At 47.2% G+C, this 17673-nt stretch overlaps 1 protein-coding gene across 7 annotated transcripts in view; it reads right to left on the bottom strand.

The window, feature by feature from the left end:
- LOC147014478 (Krueppel-like factor 3) overlaps positions 1-17673 on the bottom strand; it is an 88667-nt gene that overhangs the window by 28003 nt on the left and 42991 nt on the right. The gene's annotated exons all lie outside the window — the stretch shown is intronic.

Below are 17673 nucleotides of genomic sequence, written 5' to 3'. Positions count from 1 at the left end.
CACTCCGGTGCCACCTCTCGCTGTCTCTCCACTCCGGTGCCACCTCTCTCTGTCTCTCCACTCCGGTGCCACCTCTCTCTGTCTCTGCATTCCGGTGCCACCTCTCCCTCTCTCTGTCTCTCCACTCCGGTGCCACCTCTCTCTGTCTCTCCATTCCGGTGCCACCTATCTCTGTCTCTCCACTGTGGTGCCACCTATCTCTGTCTCTCCACTGTGGTGCCACCTCTCTCTGTCTCTGCATTCCGGTGCCACCTATCTCTGTCTCTCCACTGTGGTGCCATCCATATATCTGTCTCTGACACACACATACACACGCACGCACACACACACCAGTGGCGTAGTACTTAATGTAATTATTGGTTAGTTCGCTTTTTTTTTTAACTTTCAGTATATTACATTTATTTTCAGCATAAACTACATTATAAACAAGACCTGAAAATTGTGCATCATATCAAATGAGACTATTGCAGATGTTTACACATTGTTCCCTTCTTTATCATATTGACGATGTGCACTCACTAACATAATGCTATGCTGTTTATATAATGTTATTTTATGCCATCATTATAACCAGTACATTACATTTGCTACACTAGTTTGTCATTGAAACAAAATATTTTCATAAAATACGGCATCATATGCATTACGGCATTACCTTACAAAATAACATCCAATAGGAGTTGGGCATATTCATAATAAAATAATAAGTCCAATTATCATTTAATTGTTTCGAGCAAAACTGGATGATGCTCAACCTTTGCCTAATAATGCTTACATTCCCACCCACTTTACCAGCCATTTTCATTCCCTCATCCTCCGTTTGTGTGCACGCCCCTCGACCGACACGCACAGCTGGTCCTCGGCAAGCACACAGAGGAGCCGATCAATGGAGGTGCCCGTTACCATGGCAACTAAGTGCCCCTGCAATCAAAGATCCCCTCCCACTCCTTTCCTCACTCAGCTATGCTCGCTTGCCCCCAGCTCCTGCTTCCTTCTCCTGCCAGGACTTTATTCCATGTCATCATGTCCCCATGTCATCTAATGTCACCAAAATCTTCCACTTAATCTGTTTAATGCTAAACCACATTACTCCACCAACCATGGACATTGTGGAGCAAAAAAGGTTCCTGTTTCGACTCCCTCTTTTACAGAGATGCCATTTTGTTGCAGGGATTGCAAACTCAAATACAGACTTTCGCTTGGTTTGGGTTACTATTGCAACAAATGTTTTGTATTGCTGATGAGGAAATCTCAAACGGCTGTGCAAGAGTGGTATTGATGTAAACTTAAAAAAAATCTGAGACAATTGTACACTGTCCCTTATGGCTGATGGTCTCAATAATTTTGTTTTAACACAAGAGTCGAGGCTCATGGGGGAGCTAAACGACAAAGCGCAGCAGGTTCACAAGCTACCAAGTGGTATGGGGGACGAGGGAGAGTGGGTGGACAAATACATGGAGGAATAGCACAAAAAAAGAATAAACCAATGTCACCCGCAGGGTGACCCGTATCTTGCCAAAAGGTGACCACGTATGACTTCTTTAAGGTCACACTGAGGTGAACAGAGCTGCAATCCACCAGGAGCGACTCCTTGAGGAATATCTGCCTACGAGAGATTCCGATGAGAATCGTTCTACAGATGAACCATGAAAAATATGCTTTTGCCTCATAACATCACCAAATGACGTCATAATGTCTCAAGCTTGAGATATCTAGAAAGCACTCATCGAGGTGTTCAATTTGAGGTACTACACGATATGGTTCCTAAAACTTGAAAATTTGACCTTGGGGTCAAATATGTTTGACCTCAGGCGCTAACCATGAAGGTCAAGGCCAATCGCCACCAAAAACTAATCAGCTGAGCACCAGACCATATACTACATTCCCATAAAGTTTGGAGACGATTCGATTAAAATTACTCAAAAAATAAGGGTTTCGTTGACTCCCTTTATTTGCGACAAAGTGACCTTGACCTTTGACCTTCAAAATTGTATGCGCTGAAAGGGACCTCTATAGGCCTCTGATATGCGGTTACAAAAATTTCCAATGATAACTGTGCTCTGCAGAGTGATTTATACGTGATTACAGACAAAAAAAACAACAAAAAAAAACATATGAAGGTCAAGGCCAATCGCCACCAAAAATTAATCAGCTGAGCGCCAGACCATGAACTATATTTCCATGAAGTTTGAAGACGATCCGATCAAAATTACTCAAAAAATAAGGGTTTTGTCGACTCCCCTGATTTGCGACAAAGTGACCTTGACCTTTGACCTTGACCTTCAAAATTTTGTGCACTGAAAGGGACCTCTATAGGCCTCTGATATGCGAAGTTACAAAAATTTCCAATGATAACTGTACTCTGCAGAATTTTTTATATGTGATTACAGACAAACAAAATAAAAAATAAAAAATAAAAAAAAAGCTGACTAACATATCTTGCAAAAACTTCGTTTTGGCAAGATAATAAACAATGACGTGGAAAGGAACAGAATGGGAAAGAACCAGTGTATGTAGAGATCATGGATATGAATGCGTGAGCACAAGAGGTAGTGATGAGCAGAACATTTGAAAAGCTGAAGTGAGGAAGATGAGACATCAGAAAGGGAGACGATTTCACAATCAGGAGAATAAGAGGACAAATTAATGCAAGTGGGTCACCAGTCAGGATTGGAAGGGTGAGAATATGGAGGTTTCTAGAAGAACATGGAGGTTTCTAGAAAAACATGTGACCAGGGGTAGCTTGTGGAGGGTAGAGGTAGGGGAAGGCAGGAGGAGCAAGGCCAGATCTAAACTTGTCTGGAGAGCCCACTAACTTGCCACCAGTGCAAGAGTGACAGTCCTTCGGAATCTGCCTCCTTCCTTGAGAAACCAATAGTGCAGAAGGCCTTATTTTTGACCACCTCAAGAGGAGCAAGGAGAGAAGTAGGAGTACCACCACAGAATGGGAAGCCATACTCCATATGAAAGCCTTGCGCACTGTGATGAGCTCTATGGGGAATCCCCAGAGGGCAACTGGCCTTTGATGCTCGTTTGATGATATGATCCTCCCATGGAAGGTTTTAGCAGATACTGAGGCCAAAGAGTTCCAGAGGCTGTACCTCTTCCAGTGGCTATCCAAAGAAGTGGATCGGATAGTTTGACTGTTGATTATTGTGGAGAGACAGTGTGAGCATGTGACTTCAGGTCAGGTATGGGAGCATGTGCCAGAACAGCGCGTCGCTGCGTCCACTTTCCGCCGGTACTCCAGGGGCCTCCGTCTGGCCATCCCCCAGGCAGATGCCAGGCCCATCCCCATCTCCTTGAGATGATGGTCAACCTGCTGCAACCATGAGGCACGTGGTCGGCCCACTGGCCTCCTCCACTCATGAGACTCCCTCGCTGAGAGAATCTGGTGAGCAGGATCAGTGTCAGGAAAACGAGCCACATGTCCATACAGCCGCAACTGACGCTCACGGACTATGCAGGTAACAAATCTCATCCGAGTCTCTCTCAGCAACTACTCGTTGGACACAAAATCCGACCAGCGACAGCCAAGGATTCTCCGAAGAGACCTGGTACCAAAGGAATTAAGTCTCCGTCTCAGATCCTTCGTCAGAGTCCAAGTCTCGCACCCATAGAGCAAGACTGGAAGTACCAAGGACCTGAAGACTCGGACTTTCGTCCTCCCGCACAGGTACCGGCAGCACCACACCCCATGATCCAGTGAATCCATGACTCCCCAGGCCCGACCTAGACGTCTATTGACCTCTGACTCGCAGCCAGCAGAGACATGAATATCACTGCCAAGGGAAGTGAATCTCTCCACGACTTCAACATCCTCACCACAAACAGACACAGACAGGACAGCAGCATCCAAGGTGTCACCGAAAGCCTGAATCTTAGTTTTGACCCAAGAAACCCGTAATCCCAACGGCTCCAAATCCTCATTCAGCACCTCGAGGGCCCCCAGGAGGATGTCTAAAGTCTCCGCAAAGATGACTGCATAATCTGCAAAATCAAGGTCCGAGATCTTGACATTCCCAAACGATGCACCGCAACTTGATCTCTCCGACATCCTCCCTAAAATCCAGTCCATACAAGTGCTGAAAAGTGTGGGGGCCAGTACACATCCCTGACGAACTCCAGTAACAACTGGAAATAAGTCAGAGATGGTACCACCACACTTCACAGCACTCTCAGTACCAGAGTAGAGTTCAGACATTAGATCGATCAGTTTTGGTGGCACCCCACGAAGACCAAGAATCCTCCAGAGGACATCCCGATTCACTGAATCGAACGCTTTACAGAGATCAACATAGGCTGCAAGCAGCCCCTGCCGAAACTCTCATCTGCGTTCGGTGAGGACACGAAGGGCAAGGATATGGTCAATCGTTGACCTCTTTGGTGTAAAGCCTGACTGCTCTGGACGCTGGTGCTCAAGCAGATGGTGGCGAACCCTATCAAGAATTATCCGAGCAAAGACCTTGCCCGGCACTGAGAGCAGCGTCACCCCTCGGTAGTTGTTGCAGTCTTGGCGATCACCCTTCCCTTTCCAGAGAGGGACAACAAGGCCCCTCTTCCAGTCAGTTGGGATGATGCCTGTGTTCCAGGCAGAGCACAAAACTGCATGCAACGACACGAGTGCAGCATTTCCACCAGCCTTGAGAAGTTCGGCATGGATGCCACAGATCCCTGGATTTTTGCCCCGTTTCAACTGGTTCACCGCAGCCCGTGTTTCCACAAGCGAAGGTGGACCACAGTTGATTCGAGGGTCAGTAACAGGGATTGTAACACCCTTGACGTCCAACTCGACAGTTGGGGGATCAGCCTGATACAACCGCTCAAAGTAACCGGCCCAGCGGGCCTTCACTTCAGACTCCTCTGTCAAGAGCCTACCACTCTCTGCTCGAACTGCAGTGCTCCGAGGGATGGGCTTGGATGAACGTAATGCGCGAATTCCCCTGTAAGCGGGACGAGAATCACCTGTCCACAGGTGATGCTCTACCCCCTCACAGATTCCTCGCACATAGGCCTCCTTGTCCACCCTCAGTGCACGTAGCTCCCTGAACGCCTCAGCTCCCTGAACAGCTCAGCTCTGCCATTCAGCCTGGCCCTGCGACTCTGGTCAATGGTATCCAGTGTCCCTTGAGACACAAAATTCTTCTTTGCCCTGCGGTGAGCTCCAAGGCATCCACCGGCAACATCAAGGACGGTGGTCTTGAAGGCGCTCCACAACTCTTCAGGACCCCCCAAAGCACCCAGACCCCCCAAGTGTCCACTCAGCCTGTTCGCAAACTCCTCAGCTACTCTCTCATCCCTGAGCTTGGCAACATCCAGCCTCGGCTGGGATGGTACCATTCTCCAGGATTTAAGGTGCAGCTTTAGAGTTGCTACAACAAGCCTGTGGTCAGTATTGAGGAACTGAGCACTCCGGTAGACCCTGCAGTTCTGGATCATCCTCCAACGACCGTCAATGAGGACATGGTCAATCTCCTTTGCCACACCGCCAGCGTTGGAATACCAAGTCCAGCGATGAGCTTGTGGGCACTGAAACCATGAACCAGCCACCCTAAGTCCATGACTTCTTGCAAAGTCAAGGAACTTAGTGCTATTCTGGCTCATAGTTCCTGACCCATGGGGACCAACACACACCTCATAACCATCCCTATCAGTTCCAGTCAATGCATTGAAATCCCCCAAGACTAGAAGTGTATCTCATCGGGGGCACTGATCAACCACAGACTCGAGTGTGGCGTAGAATGCATCCTTCACGGTGAGATCACTCGCCTCAGTCGGAGCATAAACAGAGACCAGGGAAATGACACCTAAGGAGTGACGAATCCTTAATCTCATAATACGCTCGTTGACCGGTGTTACCTCAATTATCATTGGGGTCAGCTTATTGGACACAGCTCCAGCAATTCCTTGGGTATGGTAACCATCAGAGCGACCAGACCAATAGTAGGTGTAACCATCCACCATTATCTCGCCGCAATCCGGTCTCCGAACCTCAGAGAGAGCTGCAATCCCGATGTCCAAACGCTTGAGCTCAGATGATAACAGAGACAGGTGATCATCCTCTCTTAGGGATAGGACATTCCAGGCACCCACCCGAAGGGACCGCCTCAGGTTAACCCAAGGAGACCGCCGTCTGGTGGACGACACCTCAGCACCACTCCGACACACTCTCCCGCAATCTGACCCAGGGATGTTACCCCGTGGTTTTTTTTGCGTTTTTGCGTTTTGCGGAATGAAGGGTTTTACGGTGGCCGGAGTGCAAATCCTGCCACCAACCTCCTCATAAGAAGTAACCCAACTGCAGGAGGACGTCCGCAGACACAGTTGGGCACTAGATATGGATGGCCGTTGGCTCACAAGGAGCTCCTCCGCCCTTTGACAGGTTTTGTTTTTAATCCTGCTCGGTGTCCATATCCAAACACCCTCCTCACCGGAAAACCTGGTGGGGGAGACGGTTTAGTCGCCGACAACCCGACCATGGAACAGGTTAGTACAGGTTTACATGGTACCTGTAGCAGGTCACAGATCGAACCTGACCTGACACCAGCATGTGACTTGCCGGTGATGAATGCCATATTTTAAGTAATTGATCAGTGGGTTATCTTCTCCTGCTCTGAGGAAAGGGATTTAGCAATAACCAGCCGTTCACACTGATATGTTGTTCTGCAGGGGTAAAGTCAGTTTATAAAATGATAAAGTTGATTTTCAAGAGAATCAGACAGCTCATTGATACAGATCAATAATATTGAAGGTCCTCAGGATGCTACCTTGTGGAACTCTAGTCCAAAGGAAAAGATCATGGGGAAGGACACTATCAAGGGCCACACACTATTTCTCCTCATAAAGGAAATTGGACAACCACTTGAGCAGAGGGTACCAAATGAAGATGACTAGGAAATCAAAACTGGATGCCACATTGTTTCAAAGCCTCGAGAGATATCCAGAGAGATTGCCCTAAACCTCTTGCTTTTGGTTCAGAGCATCCTTCCATTGCTGCGTTAGGAGTAGCATATCGAAGATGGAATGGCCAGGTTGGAAACTAAACACAGAAGCAATTTTTTTTTAAAGGGCGTCTCACACATTGCATCGGTGTACAGGTTAATATGGTCTACTTCTACTCACTGTGACTTTGCCCTTTGACATTTTGACACAATTGTTAATGTCTTCTCCATATTCTTAAAAGGAGGGCTTCTTGAAAATCTGATGGTGTAATTTAATGGTTTGAGGAGCCAAAATCTGATGGTCAACAGACTCGGTGGTGTAATGGTTGGAGCGTCCGTTTCGAGGTTGGGAGGTCAGCATTTCAAATCCTGGTAGAGTCATACCAAAGAGTTAAAAAAAAAAATGGTACTTGCTGCTTCCTTGCTTGACGTTTAGCATTTAAAAGGATAGAGCCTGGATAATCCCCGCAAGTTGACATCCAAGAGAAGGAGGAAATTCCTCATGAGGAAATACCCCGCTGAGTGTGGTGAGAAAAACAGCACCATCATTGTGACGTCGCTGGTACTCAGAGTATCACGGGAAGTGACGGCAATTCTCCCAAGCTCAGTGGCTGTGTTTGTCTAGTCAGCGTGTCCATGTGTGCATGAGTCGCAGCTAAATTACGAGCCTTAGATCGTGTATAAAATAAAAATAACTGGTTGTCTGATTAACAAGTTTGAGAAGACATTGGCTGAGAGGGTCAGCTGCAAAAATGGACTCCATTATTTTGGTTAAAATTTGGAGGATGATTGGTCTGTAGATGAGAAAGTCCATTTTGGAAACTATGTGATGGATTGGAGTGATGTTTGCAACTTTCCAAGAAAGTGGAAGTGTCCCATTCATGCATTGACCTGTGGAGCCTTTTCACCTCTTAGACATCTTGTTTTGGCTACAGTCATTTTCTCAGGTCAGGTCAGATATGGGAGCATGTACCGGAGTAGAGCGTCGCTGCGTCCACTTTCCACCGGTACTCTGAGGGCCTCCATCTGGCCATCCACCCAGGCCTGGCCCATCCCCATCTCATTGAGATGCTGATCAACCTGATGCAACCACGAGGAGCATGGTTGGCCTATTGACCTCCTCCACTCACGAGGCTCCCTCACTGAGAGAATCTCATGAGCAGGATCAGCATCAGGAAAATGAGCCACATGCCCATACAACCACAGCTGATGCTCTTGGACTATGCCTGTAATAAATCTCAACTGAATCTCTCTCAGCAACCACTCATTGGACACAAAGTCCGACCAGCAATTCCCCAAAGAGACCTGGTCCCGAAGAAGTTAAGTCTCCATCTCAGATCCCTGGTCAGAGTCCAAGTCTCACATCCATAGAGCAAGACTGGAAGCACCAAAGATCTGAAGACTTGGAATTTGTCACCCTGCACAGGTCCCGACAATGCCACACCCTATGATCCAGTGAATCCATGACTCCCCAGGTCCGACCCAGACGTGGATTGACCTCTAGCTCACGGCCAGCACCACTGCCAAGTGCCATGCATATCATGCCAAGGTAAGTGACTCTCTCCATGACCTCAACATCCAAACCACAAACAGGTACAGACGAGAAAGCAGCATCCAAGATGTCATTCCATCCATCCATCCATTGGGACCACACTCTGTGCAGAGCGTTGGTGCTACCTAAGCAGTCTCCTTGGCTATTGGGCACAATCCTGGACACGTTGCCACTCCAACACAGGATACCAGCATGCTGGCACTCAGTTTGCCAACCATGGAAGGATGACAGGCAGAGTCAACCCCACCTGGTATTGATTCAACAGCTAAGTGGGATTTGAACTCAGGATTCTAGGATCGCAAGCCCACCACCCTATCCATTAAGCCAACACCAGGCGTAAGATGTCATTGAAAGCCTGGATTTTAGTTTTGACCCAGGAAACCCAAAATCCCAGCGACTCAGACTCCTCATTCAGCACATTGAGGGCCCCCAAAAGGATATCCAGAGTTTCCGCAAAGATGACTGCATCATCTGCAAAATCAAGGTCAGAGATCTTGACATTCCAAAACTATACACCGCAGCTTGACCTCTCTGACATCCTCCCCAGAATTCAGTCCATACAAGTGCTGAAAAGTTTGGGAGCCAATACACGCCCCTGACAAACTCCAGTAACAATTAGAAACAAGTAAGAGATGGAACCACCACGTCTCACAGCACTCTCAGTCCCAGAGTATAGTTCAGACATCAGATTGATCAGTTTTGGTGGCACCACACAAAGACCAAGAATCCTCCAGAGGGAATCCTGATTCACTGAATCGAACGCTTTGCAGAGATCAACATAGGCTTCAAGCAGCCCCTGCCGAAACTCTCGTCTGCATTCCGTGAGGACCCAAAGAACAAGGACATGGTCAATCGTTGACCTCTTTGGTGTAAAGCCTGACTGCTCTGGGTGCTGGTGCTCAAGCCGATAGTGGCAAACCCAATCAAGAATGATCCGAGCAAAGACTTTGCCCAGCACTGAGAGCAGCGTCACCCCTCGGTAGTTTTTGCAGTCCTGTTCATCACCCTTCCCTTTCCAGAGTGAGACAAGGCCCCTCTTCCAGTCAGTTGGGATGATACCTGTGTTCCTGGCAGAGCACAGAACTGCATGCATCGACACAAATACAGCATTTCCACCAGCCTTGAGAAGTTCAGCATGGATGCCACAGATCTCAAAAGCTTTTCCCCATTTGAACCGGTTAACCACAGTCTGTTTCCATTAATGAAGGTGGATCCATGTCCACCTTGGCGATAGCAACACCAAGCAATAGCGATATTGCAATAGCAACAAGCAATAGCGATAGCAACACCCCTGATATCCAACAACAACTGGCGCATCAGACTGGTACAGCTGCTCAAAGTAATTGGCCCAGCGGGCCTTTACTTTGGACTCCTCTGTCAAGAGTCCACCACCCTCCGCTCTAACGACAGTACACCGAGGGACAGGCTTGGAGGAACACAATGCAGAAATTCCCCTGCAGAACGAGAATCACTTGACCACGGGTGATGCTCAACCCCCTCACAGAGTCCTCGCACATAGACCTCCTTGTCCACCCTCAACACATGTACAGTTTTCCATCTCAACTCCCTGAACAGCTTTGCTCTGCCATTAAGCCTGGCCCTGCGACTGGTTAATGGTTTCCAGTGTCCCTTGAGAAACAAAATTCTTCTTCACCCGACAGTGAGTTCCAAGACATGGAACAGCAACATCAAGGACCGTGGTCTTGAAGGCACTCCACAACTCTTCAAGATTCCCCAAAGCACCAAGATCCCCCAAATCCCCACTCAGCCTGTTCACAATCGACTCAGCTACCCTCTCATCCTTGAGCTTGCCAACATCCAGTCGAGGCTGGGCTAGTACCATTCTGCTGGATTTAAGCTGTAACTTCAGAGTTGCTACAACAAGCCTGTGGTCGGTATTGAGGACCTGAGTACTCCAGTATACCCTGCAGTTCTGGATCATCCTCCAGTGACCATCAATGAGCACATGGTCAATCTCTTTGGCCACACCACCAACGTTGGAATACCAAGTCCAGCGATGAGCTTGTGGGCGCTGAAACCATGAACCAGCCACCCTAAATCCATGACTTCTTGCAAAGTCAAGGAACTTAGTGCTATTCTGGTTCACAGTTCCAGACCCATGTGGACCAACACATGTCTCATAGTCATCCCTATCAATGCCAGTCGATGCATTGAAATCCCCCGACGAGAAGAGTATCTCGCTTGGGGCACTGATCAACCACAGACTCGAGTGTGGCATTGAATGAGTCTTCCACGGTTCGATCACTCGCCCTCAGTCGGAGCATATACAGAGACCAGGGAAACGACACCAAAGGAGTGACGAATCCTTAGTCGCATAATACGCTCGTTGACCGGTGTTATCTCAATTATCATTGGAGTCAGCTAATTGGACACAGATACAGGATCTCCTTGGGTATGGTAACCATTAAAGCAACCAGACCAATCGTAGGTGTAACCACCCACCATGATCTCATCACTATCCGGTCTCCGAACCTCAGATAGTGCTGCAATACCGAAGTTCAAATGCCTGAGCTCAGATGATAATAGAGACAGGTGATCATCCTCTCTTGGGGATAGGACATTCCAGGCACCCACCCGAAGGGACCGCCTCAGGTTAACCCAAGGACAACGCCATCTGGTGGACGACACGTTAACACAACTCCCCCACACACCACCGCAATCTGACCAAGGAAGTTTACCTCATGCTTTTTCTCCTATAGTCAAGGAACGTGGGTCCATTGCTTTGCCCCAATCCCGTCATCTGGTGAGCTGCCCTGTGAAGGGCAGCATCACAATTCACAGTAGGTACTCCCATTGAGTGGGTTTTCAGTTTTCTTTGTGTTTGTGGGTTTTGCGGAAGTGTTTTCCGGTGGCCGAAGTGCAAATCCTGCCACCAACCTCCTCGGAAAAAGTAACCCAACTGTAGGAGGACATCCGCAGACACAGCTGAACACTCGCTATAGATGGCCGTTGGCTCACAAGGAGCTCCTCCACCCTTTGACAGGTTTTGTTTTTAATCCTGCTGGGTGTCCATATCCATACTTCCTCCTCACCAGGAAACCTGGTTGGGGAGACGTTTAGTTACCGACAACCCGACCATGGAACAGGTTAGTACAGATTTACATGGTACCTGTGGCAAGTCACAGATCTAACCTGGGTTGACCTGAAAATAAGTTTTCTCCTTCTCCTCCTTGTATGTTGAAAGGATGTTAAAGACCAAAGCGGCTGCCAAGGTTAGTTGTTGATGTAAACATTTGCAATTGCATGAATGGAAAGCCTGATGTTGGCTTTATGGTAAAGGCAGCTGGCTTAAGATTTTAGGGACTTGAGTTCAAGCCCAAAAAAATCATTGAATTAACATCAGATCGGTTGCCTCAACCTGTCATCCTTCCAATGTCAGCAAAATGAGTACTAGCTTACTGGTAATAGGGGGCAATGCATCAGCGGCACAGCCAAACCCACAGAAAATGATGTAGCCAAGCAGCCACAGGCTTCATACGAATAAATAAATAAAACACGTATGGAGAACAAATTAATAGAAAATACAAATGGTTTTTTTTTGCTTTTTTAGTTGTTTTCATCAAGTTTAGTTTGAATACAAAGCAGAAATGGACGGGCTTTGCATTTTCGGATGCTTTAGAGTTATACTTTTGTGGTTGAAAGTGCTCTAGTTGGCACCTTCGGGGCACCGACGGGTGTTGACTGGAGGAGGAATGACATCACAACCAAACAAGCTTTCAATAAGAGGACTTGCAGTGAGAAAGTCGAGCAAAGTTTATTCCTTAAGATGACTTTACGCACCTTAAACACGAAACACCCAACAAACTACTATCAATCAATAAATCAGATCTCCCCGTATAATGTGCACAAGATTTGGAGATGGAAAGGGGGGGTGGGGGGAGGGGCAGAAAGGAGTAGGGAAAAGAAAATAAAGGGAAGGAAGTGACGTGAGGAGGTCACTTTTTACCCTCGCCGAAGGAGGGGGTATTACATCTGGGTCTGTGTTTGTTTGTCCGCACAGAACTTTAGTGTTTTTCTCCACAACTGCTCGTCGGATCGAGGCAAAATTTTCACCAGAGGAGCAACTACTCATGTAGATGTTTAATTGATAATGATGACGTCGTAGGTCACATGGTGTGGCAGCCATGTTGGAAAAATGGGAAAAAATTTGGACCTTTGTATCGCTATAAAACTGTACAAAGGAAAAAATTGAAACATGGCAAGTCCTCCTCATCTGGAATAAATGATTTTTTAAAATGATTCCGTAGGTGCCTTCGTTATGACGTCATAATTACATACATCAAACGCTACATCTTCTTCTTCTTCTTTCGGCTGCTCCCGTTAGGGGTCGCCACAGCGGATCATCCGTATGATCCGCATAGTGATTTGGCACATGTTTTACGCCGGATGCCCTTCCTGACGCAACCCTGGTCGCCTCTTACGACACAGGGATATGGTACACCTATTTTATACACCGGGGTATACACCGGCCCAGGATACTGGTACTCATTTCGCCGACCTCGGAAGGATGACAGGCTGAGTCAACCCCCTGGTGTATTAATTCAGTGGCCCAACGGGGCTTGAACTCAGGACCTTTTGGATCCCAAGCCGCTGCCCTAACCACTGCGCCAACACCAGGCTCCATGATCTCATCACTATCTCAGAGAACAAACGCTACATATGATCAGTATAAAAATTATTGAGGATCATCTAGGGATAAAATGATTCACAGGAAAAAAAAAATTGATGACGTCATCAGTCACGTGATTCGGCAGCCATATCGTTTAAAAATATAAAATAATAAAACCTTTAAAAAACCTCCTTCTCTGAAGTAGCTCAACAGATCAAGGCGAAACTTTACAAGTATGACCACCTATCCATGAGGAAGAAAAGGTTCACACATGATGTCATCGGTCACATGGTTTGGCAGCCATGTTGGACTTACCCTAAAACCTATAAAATTATTCTTCTCCAGAACGGCTGGGCAGACCTTTATACAAATATTCCCCAAGCCTTGAGTGTTCAAGTTTGTAAAGGAATAATTGATAGGTCTTATGGTTTGGCAGCCATATTGGATTGAAGAAAAAATATAAAAATAATGTTTTCTCTGGAACCGCTGAATCAATCAACGTGAAACAATTATGATCTATTAGTGATGTTGAAAACATTTTTTTTTTTATTTCAACTTGCTTGGACGCATGGTCTGGCAGGCAGAATTTTTTTTTTTTTGATCGGTGTTCTTTTGGCTTTCTTTGAATAAGGCTCACTTGGTTGTGCCTGGATGAGTTTGAAGATGGAAGAGTAGCAGCTGAAATGCTAATCCTCTCCAGGTTCCTCCTGTTGACTTCATCTTTGCTTTTTGCTTGTTTGGGTTGCGTCTCATTACTCCAATGCAGGACTGTACCTATTTGGTCTTCCGTTTGATTTGAATTTATTTTCATCCCACTCTAAATTAAATTGAATAATAATTAAGAAAAGTCATGGATCAGGGTCAGGTGTCCAATCAAATCGGGACGTCTTGGTACCCGGTCATCACTGCCAGCAGTTATAAAGTGGCAGTTCCAGTTATGTCTCTTATTAATTATGTAACACACCAGTACACAAATGTCACACAAAATGCACCACACAAAACTACACAAACACCACACAAAACAAGCCCTGGTGATGACCTGCAATCTCCGATTGGTCTTTTTCTTGTTATGTGATGTTTTGGGGTATTAAAGGATGATGAGAAATTTCAGTAATTGAGTCTAGCATGCATGCACATGCACATATGGAAGAATATCTGTTCAGTGTAGCAAATTTCCCATCATCATGGTCATGATGATTATACTTTATACACCACATCCCGTTAATTTGGTGTCTTGCTCAGTTATGGATTTGAATTTTGACACAATTGTTAATGTCTTCTGCATATTCTTATAAGAAGGGTTTCTTGAAAACCAGAAGCTCCTCTTTGAAGAATATGGAGCCTCAGTATTGGAGTATTGGATTGGTCCAACAATTTCATGAGCCGGTGACCAGGACTGACGTTTGACCGAAATCCCTGATCTGAGCAACCATGAGAATCAAAACCACACCAGTGAGAGAAATGCAAGAAGTCCTTTACCCACTCCACCACCAAGCCATTCTCCGAAATATCTCATAATAGGCATAAAAGAACAAAGGTGAACAAGAGAAAAGTCACAAAATTTTCAAAATTTGACATTTCTTCATGTAAGGAGGCAAGATAGAAGTTTCACAGAGTGAGAAATAACATTACTTAACAGAAAAAAAGAATTCAGATATCATATTCAGGTAAATCATATTTGTCTTGAACTCCAAACCTAAATCATATTCACATACAAATTAATTTGACAAGTAAGAAAATCCTATGACAGTGGGTGTTAAAGTGGTGTCACACAGCTGGGCATGTCAACCGAGACACAAGGTACAGTCAGACGAGCACGTCAGCAGGGGCGCAAGATGCAGCCAGCCAGCCGGGCACGTCAACCAGGATGCAAGTTGCAGCCAGCCGGGCACGTCAACCGGGACGCAAGGTTCAGCCAGCCAGGAATGTCAACCGGGACACAAGGTACAGCCAGCTGGGCACGTCAACCGGGACGCAAGGTACAGCCAGCTGGGAACGTCAACTGGGACGCAAGGTACAGCCAGCCGGGACGCAAGGTACAGCCAGCCGGGCGCGTCAACCGGGACGCAAGGTGCAGCCAGCCAGGCGCATCAACTGGGACACAAGGTTCAGCCAGCCAGGCACGTCAACCGGAATGCAAGTTGCAGCCAGCCAGGCGCGGCAACTGGGATGCAAGGTTCAGCCAGCCGGGAATGTCAACCGGAATGCAAGTTGCAGCCAGCCAAGCACGGCAACTGGGATGCAAGGTTCAGCCAGCCGGAAATGTCAACCGGGACAACTTGATTGTCTCGAGTGTGGCATCGAATTTGTATGGTCTGGCAGCAACGTACAGCCAGCTGGACACATCAACCGGGACACAAGGTGCAGCCAGCTGGGCACGTCAACCGGGACACAAGGTGCAGCCAGCCGGGCACGTCAACTGGGATGCAAGGTTCAGCCAGCCAGGCTCGTCAATCAGGATGCAAGGTGCAGCCAGCCAGGCTCATCAATCAGGATGCAAGGTGCAGCCAGCCAGGCGCGTCAAATGGGACACAAGGTTCAGCCAGCCAGGCTCAATCAGGATGCAAGGTGCAGCCAGCCAGGCATGTCAACTAGGATGCAAGGTTCAGCCAGCCAGGCGCGTCAACTGGGATGCAAGGTTCTGCCAGCCAGGCTCAATCAGGATGCAAGGTGCAGCCAGCCGGGCACGTCAACCGGGACGCAAGGTTCAGCCAGCCAGGAATGTCAACCGGGATGCAAGGTGCAGCCAGCTGGGAACGTCAACTGGGACGCAAGGTACAGCCAGCCGGGCACGTCAACCGGGACACAAGGTGCAGCCAGCCAGGCGCGTCAACTGGGACGCAAGGTTCTGCCAGCCAGGCTCAATCAGGATGCAAGGTGCAGCCAGCCAGGCATGTCAACCAGGATGCAAGGTTCAGCCAGCCAGGCGCGTCAACTGGGACACAAGGTTCAGCCAGCCGGGCACATCAACCGGAATGCAAGTTTCAGCTAGCCAGGCACAGCAACTGGGACGCAAGGTTCAGCCAGCCGGGAATGTCAACCGGGATGCAAGGTGCAGCCAGCTGGACATGTCAACTGGGACACAAGGTACAGCCAGCTGGGCACGTCAACCGGGACGCAAGGTGCAGCCAGCCAGGCATGTCAACCAGGACGCAAGGTTCAGCCAGCCAGGCATGTCAACCAGGATGCAAGGTGCAGCCAGCCAGGCACGTCAACTGGGATGCAAGGTTCAGCCAGCCTGGCACGTCAACCGGGACGCAAGGTACAGCCAGCTGGGCATGTCAACGGGGATGCAAGGTGCAGAAAGCTGGGCATATCAACCAGGATTGCAAGGTGCAGCCAGCCAGGCATATCAACCAGGATACAAGGTGCAGTGAGTTTGGAACGTCAATTAGGACACAATGACAGCCATGTACGGTAATCGTAAAATCCGATTGTAGGAACCTTTTGATGACTGCATGAGTTCAGAAGCTTTCATTGCAATCTCTTATGCACAATGTATTTGCCAAATTGCACTGCTTACCATGTTTCTCTATCTGAGACACATATCTGTGGATTGCAAAACCAACGAGAACAGCACTTGGGAGAGAGTCTGAACAGTCCATGTTTTGTATCCCACTCATTGGCCGGATCTGCATTTGGACATTAACCAAAATCGAATCTACTTGTTCTGGTCACCAAACCAACTCATCCACCAAGTTTCGTCATAATCCGTCCATAACTTTTTGAGATATCATGCAAAATATCGTTTTGGTACCATCTATGAATGGTGAAGAATCACTTAAAAAATTCGAGTATCTGGAACCAGATTCGGATCTTTGCCAAGTCTAATAAATTCGGCCATGTCACACAACCAACCTGTCCACAAAATTTCATCCAAATCCATCCACAACATTTTGAGATATCCTACTCACAGACAAACAGACTGACAGAGACAGACAGGGTGAAAACATAGTTACCTCTGTCCACCTCCGGCGGTGGAGGTAATCAACTAAACAAATAAAAGATCTTCAAACAGCACGTAAATATATAGATTTTTTAAAATGAGAGAAAATAAGCAAGTTCCCATGAAAATGACTTGTGAAGAATGAAAAGCACAAGTTTAACTCATTCTTCATCAACTTCACCAGCAACACTTCATCATGTCTGCTATTTGCATCATTTATAATACAAAGCTCCTCCTTGAGCATTTATTACGTGAGATCAAAATTCTCTTTTTCTTGAGATTGATCTATGGCTCATGGAGGATCTTGTACATACATTACATTAGTCAACAAAGGACAAACACACATGGTAAATGAGATTTGAATCTGGGTTTCCTGCAACAAGATCTAGAATTCTTGGGGTTCGAATAGGAACACCAAGAGGCAAACTCGTGTTATTTGTATTCTTTAAAATGTCATCAGCATTCCTTGAATGACCCAAAATTCTTGAATAAACCAGAAGGGCACGTGGGAGAGCTCATACCTCCGCCACGTAATGCCCGATCCACAAGATCAAGATACATCAGCCATTCTCAGATCCTAAATGAACCACAATTCTCCCCATTG

The sequence above is a fragment of the Eptatretus burgeri genome, chromosome 13 (genome assembly GCF_056783735.1).
Source record: "Eptatretus burgeri isolate ZD-2024b chromosome 13, Ebu_testis_v1, whole genome shotgun sequence".
Lineage (NCBI taxonomy): Eukaryota > Metazoa > Chordata > Myxini > Myxiniformes > Myxinidae > Eptatretus > Eptatretus burgeri.
Note: the sequence above shows the minus strand (reverse complement) of the source record. Positions and strands in the feature narration are given on the sequence as shown.